Raw genomic sequence first — 6,000 nt, 5'->3', positions numbered from 1 at the left:
CTGGTGCATCTGTCATTATTTAAATTGTAGATGAAAGATTGAAGATGAAAACCTCAGTGCATCATGGGAAGCCCCTGCAGCCAAGGCCTAGTGAAGCATAGCTATAGGAGGGCTCAGGGTCACCTCATCTTTAAGCCTGATCTTAGTAGAGTGAGTGTCTGTCTCCTGAATCCAATCAAAGACTCTGAGTAGACATTGAAAGATAAAGTTCATTTGTTTTTCTACAATGTGGGAAACCATCAGCTAGCCTCTGGGGGTCTAGCCTCTGGGGAAAAAGGCTAATTTTTCGGGGCCTCCAGACATCCGGGACGAGATTTTCCATTTCTGTTACAATCCTCAGTATGTAGATGATGCTAATCTTGTGCAGTTCTGGCCAATATAATCCCTTTTTTAATCTCCACATAAATTGTTTACCTGAATGTAATGAACAGACATTTAAGCATGAGTGGTCAATAGGACTTAGACTACAAGAGGAACCCAGAAAGCTTCGAGTGCCAGTTTCACCAGGATTTGACACATTAATAAACAGAATCAGTTTGTGGAGATTGCAGTTGATGCTGGATTGAACAGACAACTAACAGACTTGAGATGCACCCGTCGGTAAACCAGGTGAAGTCAGTACAGCAACCAGGTCGTGTTGTTATCTCGACACGAAGCTTCGATGTACTTGAACATTTGTGTGTTCAAGTAAAAATAAAACATTTCCATTAAGCTTTGATTTAAAGCAGACACACCTGCATATAATTTAACTTTTATTTTGACATGTTTGGCATGTGATAATTAAGTATTATATTATAGTATTGTAAGTGTGATCATCGTGCTATCGGCCCACGTTTGCAACAACCTGTGTTGCAACAACAATAAAGATAACTCGGCTCACTTTTAAAGGCACGCTCTGCAGATTTACTTAACCTGAACTTAACAGCTGCTTCCACCGACGAGTGAAGGCTCAGTCCCACTCTCACAGAGCTCACTGACAGAGGGACTCCTCAGCCTGCCGAGGTCAACGAGGAATGCATCGAGGAGGGGGGAATGTACCACAGGGGTGTTGAAGAGTGGGTGGGGAGGCAGAGGAGGAAACCTAGAGGGGGGAAACAGAAGGGTCTTTTGTGAGACAGGAAGCTGCTGAGACCAGGGCCTTCTCTCTGGTACAGTAGACAAATCTGGGATATGAGAACGATGGCGAGAGCAAAGGTGAGGTGCAGCGAGGAAGGCAGATAAGATCGAGGACAGACGACAACAAAACGGCAGATTAAAACAGATCAAAGTGTAACAAGTGAGGCGGAAGACGAGAACACAGTGAGAACCTAAGGTGGTAGAAAACCTACATAGTGTGACTTATCATATTACTTCCTCTTGTGATACAATTATCGATACACTGACTTCAACAATAAATGTTTTTATTGCAACAGTCAGTTAATTTAATCCTACTTGTGTTGAGGACAAACTTAGATGGGAGAAAATAGAGGACAGAGGTGAGAGGTAAATCAGAACGCTTACAAACTGATAATAGCAGCATCACTGCACCACAGTACTGTTGTTATGTATTATGAACCCACAGTTACAGTACTGTAACTATTACACTATGATTCCCGCCCCTGTGTGTTGGTGAGACTTGGCTGTCCTACAGACAAAAGATCAAAAAGAGGAAAACAAATTACTAACTTCCAAAACATGAGGCCGAGCATACAGATGCACAGTATTGGTGCACAGACACAGTTAATGAGGTCAGGGAAAACCTGCAATGAAAACAATCTGAGCTCATTCCGGTCTGTCTGTTCATCAAAGAGCTTTTCATCTTTGCCTGCAGCTCAGTCCCATCCGGGTCATTACTGTACGAGCAAAACAGCCGAGGATGCAGCATAAATGAAAAACGACCCTCCCTCTTCCTTCTTCTGTCTTCCAATCCACGTTTCCCTCCTTCCATCTACTGGTTCCCCCTCGCTGACACATCGCGCCCCTCTCACGTTCAGGCAAACAGTCAGGAGCTCGTTAATCTTCCCACACACAGACTTCCCACTCTCTCATCATTACAGTGAAATTAAGAGGCGGAGCTTCGTGATGTTATTTCCATTAGAAATGCTTCAAATCTTCCATGCACACTGGAACCCATCAATCGAGGGTCCTCCTCGATTGGTGGGTTGAAACGTGCAGCTCTACAGATTATTTTTATTATTAAATTTTAATATTTTAGAAAAAAATGATCAATTTCTAACTGAAATCAATAAGATGATGGAGTTTGTCCATGACTTTAATAGATTTACTACACCTGATCCATACTTTGGTAGTATGAACATTGCTTGCATTTGTTTGCCTTCACTGACCAATCATGTCGCACTTCTAGAAATGTAAAAAAAGGTAGGAAGAAAATCTTGTGTTATTGAAATTTTATATTTTCCCACTTTTTTGGTGTTTAGATGTCTTAATATAAAAATTTAAGGCTGAATGATTTTTATAAGACAGATTATTTTGGAAAGTGACACAAAAACCAGTAGAACCAGTTACTTGAACTGAGATGGACAAAACAGGCAGTCACTACGCTTAAAGGATTAGATTAGATTTTCTCTCCTGGTTTAGGTTTTTTACCTTTACTGTAAAATGGAGAATACACCACAAATTGCACGTAAAACGTAGCTGTTTAAAACGTTTGGGGCACATTTCTTGATTACGTACCCAGTTGGCACCACCACGATGTCTTCCTCTCAGCCTGACATATATTTATCTGCCATGTTCCTTTGATTTGAAAGCAAAACCAACTATCCTCAAATGTAGAATTATATACTTTGTGTGGGACCCGTTCTCAGTTTCACCCAGATTTAGCTCTGCTCAGGAGGCGCTCTCAGGCATCTAAGTGCACGCTGGCTCAGAGCTGGTCTGTGTATGCCCAAAACCTAGCATATCATTACGCCTGAAAGAACATGGGGACAGTGGCTGACCAGTAATTTGGCTTTTATAAATGTTGTCACCACTCATTCCAACGTTTCTCCCCGTCCCAAAACACAACATAAAAAAGACAGAAACGTGACTTTAAGCTTGAAACGAGACAGAAATAGTGTTTCCAAGAATCTAACATGTACCACCCGGTGCCCCCTAACAGAAAAGTTTAATTTAATCACAATAAACTGTGACGACTATATTCAGCGGATGGTTTAGCAAGATAAATGTTTTTGTTTTCATTTATTTTACTTTTTCAGAGTAGGTAGCTTACCAAATGTGACCGCCCTCTACAGCACCATAATGGACCCCGATGATCCACACCACCCGGTTTCCCCTTCTGTCAGCAGGGAGGTGGTGCTGCAGGATCTGTGCGAGGACCACCAGTTTTGTAACAGCTTCATATGTGAGGATAATAAACACTCAGCACTCGTTCTCCCAGACTCCTTTGCAGATCCATACACATTCATCCTCTGTTTGTTCATTCACAGTTGGTGAATAAACAAGAGGACACAGTAAAATCCACAAAATACATTAGATGCCACTACCCACGTCTAATCATGTTCATTCTTTTATGTGCTGTCAATCACGCACATATTAAAAACTTCATCCTAAAGGCCACACGAGGTTGGCTCCAACAGTAACTACAGTTACAGACTTTTCTGTTAAAATGAACTTTAACAGGGAAAATAACCTGTTAACATCCAAGTAAAGGTGGAAGGTTTAAGTCCCTGTAAATACATTTCCTTCTCCTTGACACCTGTATGTATACAGATGCATTTCCAGGTTTGAAAAAATGAAGCCATTTCTGTTTTAAGAGATGTCTTCTGCCCGATGAAGGCATCAGGGGCAACTTGGGGCTCAGCATCTTGCCCAAGGTTACCATGAGTAGGGGAGCCAGGGTTTCAAACCATCGACGTTATGATTAGTACACTACCCGCTCTCCCTCCCATTTATGGGCTCTCTCACTAATTCTGGGTCATAATGAATTAAAAATGAAGTATATTTTTCAAATTGCGGTCGCACCATGTTTCCAGATGACAGACTGTCTTGCGTATGAAACTACACACCTAATGAGGACACGGTTTGACAGTCAAAGCTGCCACATCTCGTCACATCCAAGTTTTTGCAAGCAAAATCTTGATGGCGTAAACGCCTAAAGCTTCAGAAATCTTTAGGTGATCGTCTCGTATACCGTTTTGTTTCCTCTGCAAAGCTTCACCTCAGAGTTAACTGGAACTTTCTGGTTTGATTTGCCTCTTGGGGCTTTTTGAGGTCTCTGTCGTGCGATTATCTGACACGTGTGTTTTTCTGTTTTCATGAGTGAATATGATTCTGGGGCTTCAAGATGTGGAGTCAATCAAACAATGGACGTCACAGTGGTGATGTTATTTCTATATACAGTCTTTCCCACTAATACATGTTTACTTTAACTGGCTTCTAAAGTAGTTCATCCACTTCTAGTTTACTAGTGTTTGTACTTTGTCTTATAAATAGAGAGATGATGTCTTTAAATGATCTTTTCCTACTTGTGTTCTGTGGTGTAGGAAGAACAGGGTCATTGCTTTTGTGTGTATGCTGGTGCAAACCCCCAAAAACTACTAATTATTTGTCCCTGCAGTCACCAGTATTAGTAATGCTTAACAAATCTGCAGTAAACGGAGCTTTAGCATAAAATACACAGAGTTTAAGATGGATTTTAAGAAAACAACAAAAACCATGTAAAAAAGCTCAAAGGGGATTATAGTGTTTATTTTACTGTGTAGGCCGAACAGAAAATAACAGTGAGCAGAAAACACAACTGACATGTACTCCTCCTGCGTAATATTTGCCTCTCCAAAGAGTACACAGGCTCAATAAAGCTCTGTCCTCCTCAGGTGTAGGTGTAGGTGTGTGTGTGTGTGTGTGTGTGTGTGTACACGATGTGTGGGGTATTCTACCACACGGGATCCACAAAAAGTGACTTCAAACACATCATGTTTATTCAGCACAGGGAAAAAACATTTACCCGGTGAAAAATCGACATTCGCTAAGCAGGAATTAGGAGGAATCTGACCCCTGGCATAAAGGTGTCTTTCTACAGCCCTCAGCCTCAAATAGAAGACAGGAGAGGGGAGGGGTGAGAGGGCGGGAGAGCCAGGAGGAGATTGGGGACAGAGCAGGAAAGAAAGTGAGACAAAATGCAGGCAGTCAATATTAGAGAGTGGACGAAAAGCAAGACAACAGAGGCAAAACTGTGATGAGGAAGGAAACGTGAGGCAGGAAGTAAAGCAAACTCTGAAGATGCTAATGAGCCTTAGAAAAGGTTAAAGGCCCAGGCAACAGCATAGCTGCAAAACACTTAAACAGACCGCAACGCTAAAGGTCAGCTATAATTAAATGCTGTTATTTTAATTCACTAAAAGTGATGTTTCAGAAGTTTCAAAATGCTGTGTTTAGTGTCAAAATACAACTTTACGGGAAAATAGTGACTCTAACCAGGTGGAAACCTTTTTTTTGGAATCTAAATAAACATCATTTGACAAATATATTCCTGGATCAAACTGGGAAACTGACTGTCTACCACTCCAAGATGAGAGGTTATAGGGTCTTCTCTAAATAGAGGCTGCTGACTTGGCTGTACTGAGCTCCCAGAACAGACACCTTATTGTGCCTGCGCCCTCTGCTGGCAGCAGGTGGTACTTCAGGAGCCGCTCAGAGTGGCACACTTGGCTCAAACATCTGTAGCATTCAAAGTGACGCTCGGCATCCTTCTAATCTGTTTTAGTTTACTTATCCAAGTCAGGATAACCATGACCAGCTAGTGATTTGAAGCTTATTCACCACCTCTCTGCTCTGAAGTGATGGAAAGTGTTACAAACTCTGAAAATCTGACCCATATATTTCGGCTTTTAAAAACCTCCAGTCTAATCTGTAATCTTTGGCATAAACCAGATTGAAAAACACAGAAGCAGCTACAGTATTATTGTTATGCTTCTATGGTAATGTGTGGTTTCCCATGTTACAGATCCCTCAGAGGGAGAGTAGTTACAGGTATGAAAAGTGCCCATGAATAACTAGCGTTTC

General features: G+C 41.6%; 1 protein-coding gene across 1 annotated transcript in view; it reads right to left on the bottom strand.

Annotated features, from left to right (window-relative positions):
* Window positions 1-801: 801 nt before the first annotated feature.
* The window catches only part of rxrba (retinoid x receptor, beta a), a 28,224-nt gene continuing 23,025 nt past the window's right edge, over window positions 802-6,000 (bottom strand). The window contains exon 14 of the mRNA XM_085446215.1: window positions 802-1,081. The gene's annotated coding sequence lies outside the window, so the exon portion shown is untranslated. The remainder of the gene's footprint in view (window positions 1,082-6,000) is intronic.

This window comes from Copadichromis virginalis, linkage group LG22 (assembly GCF_057382275.1).
Source record: "Copadichromis virginalis isolate Kocher_CV1m ecotype Utaka linkage group LG22, C_Virginalis_male_GT1.1, whole genome shotgun sequence".
Taxonomy (NCBI): domain Eukaryota; kingdom Metazoa; phylum Chordata; class Actinopteri; order Cichliformes; family Cichlidae; genus Copadichromis; species Copadichromis virginalis.
Note: the sequence above shows the minus strand (reverse complement) of the source record. Positions and strands in the feature narration are given on the sequence as shown.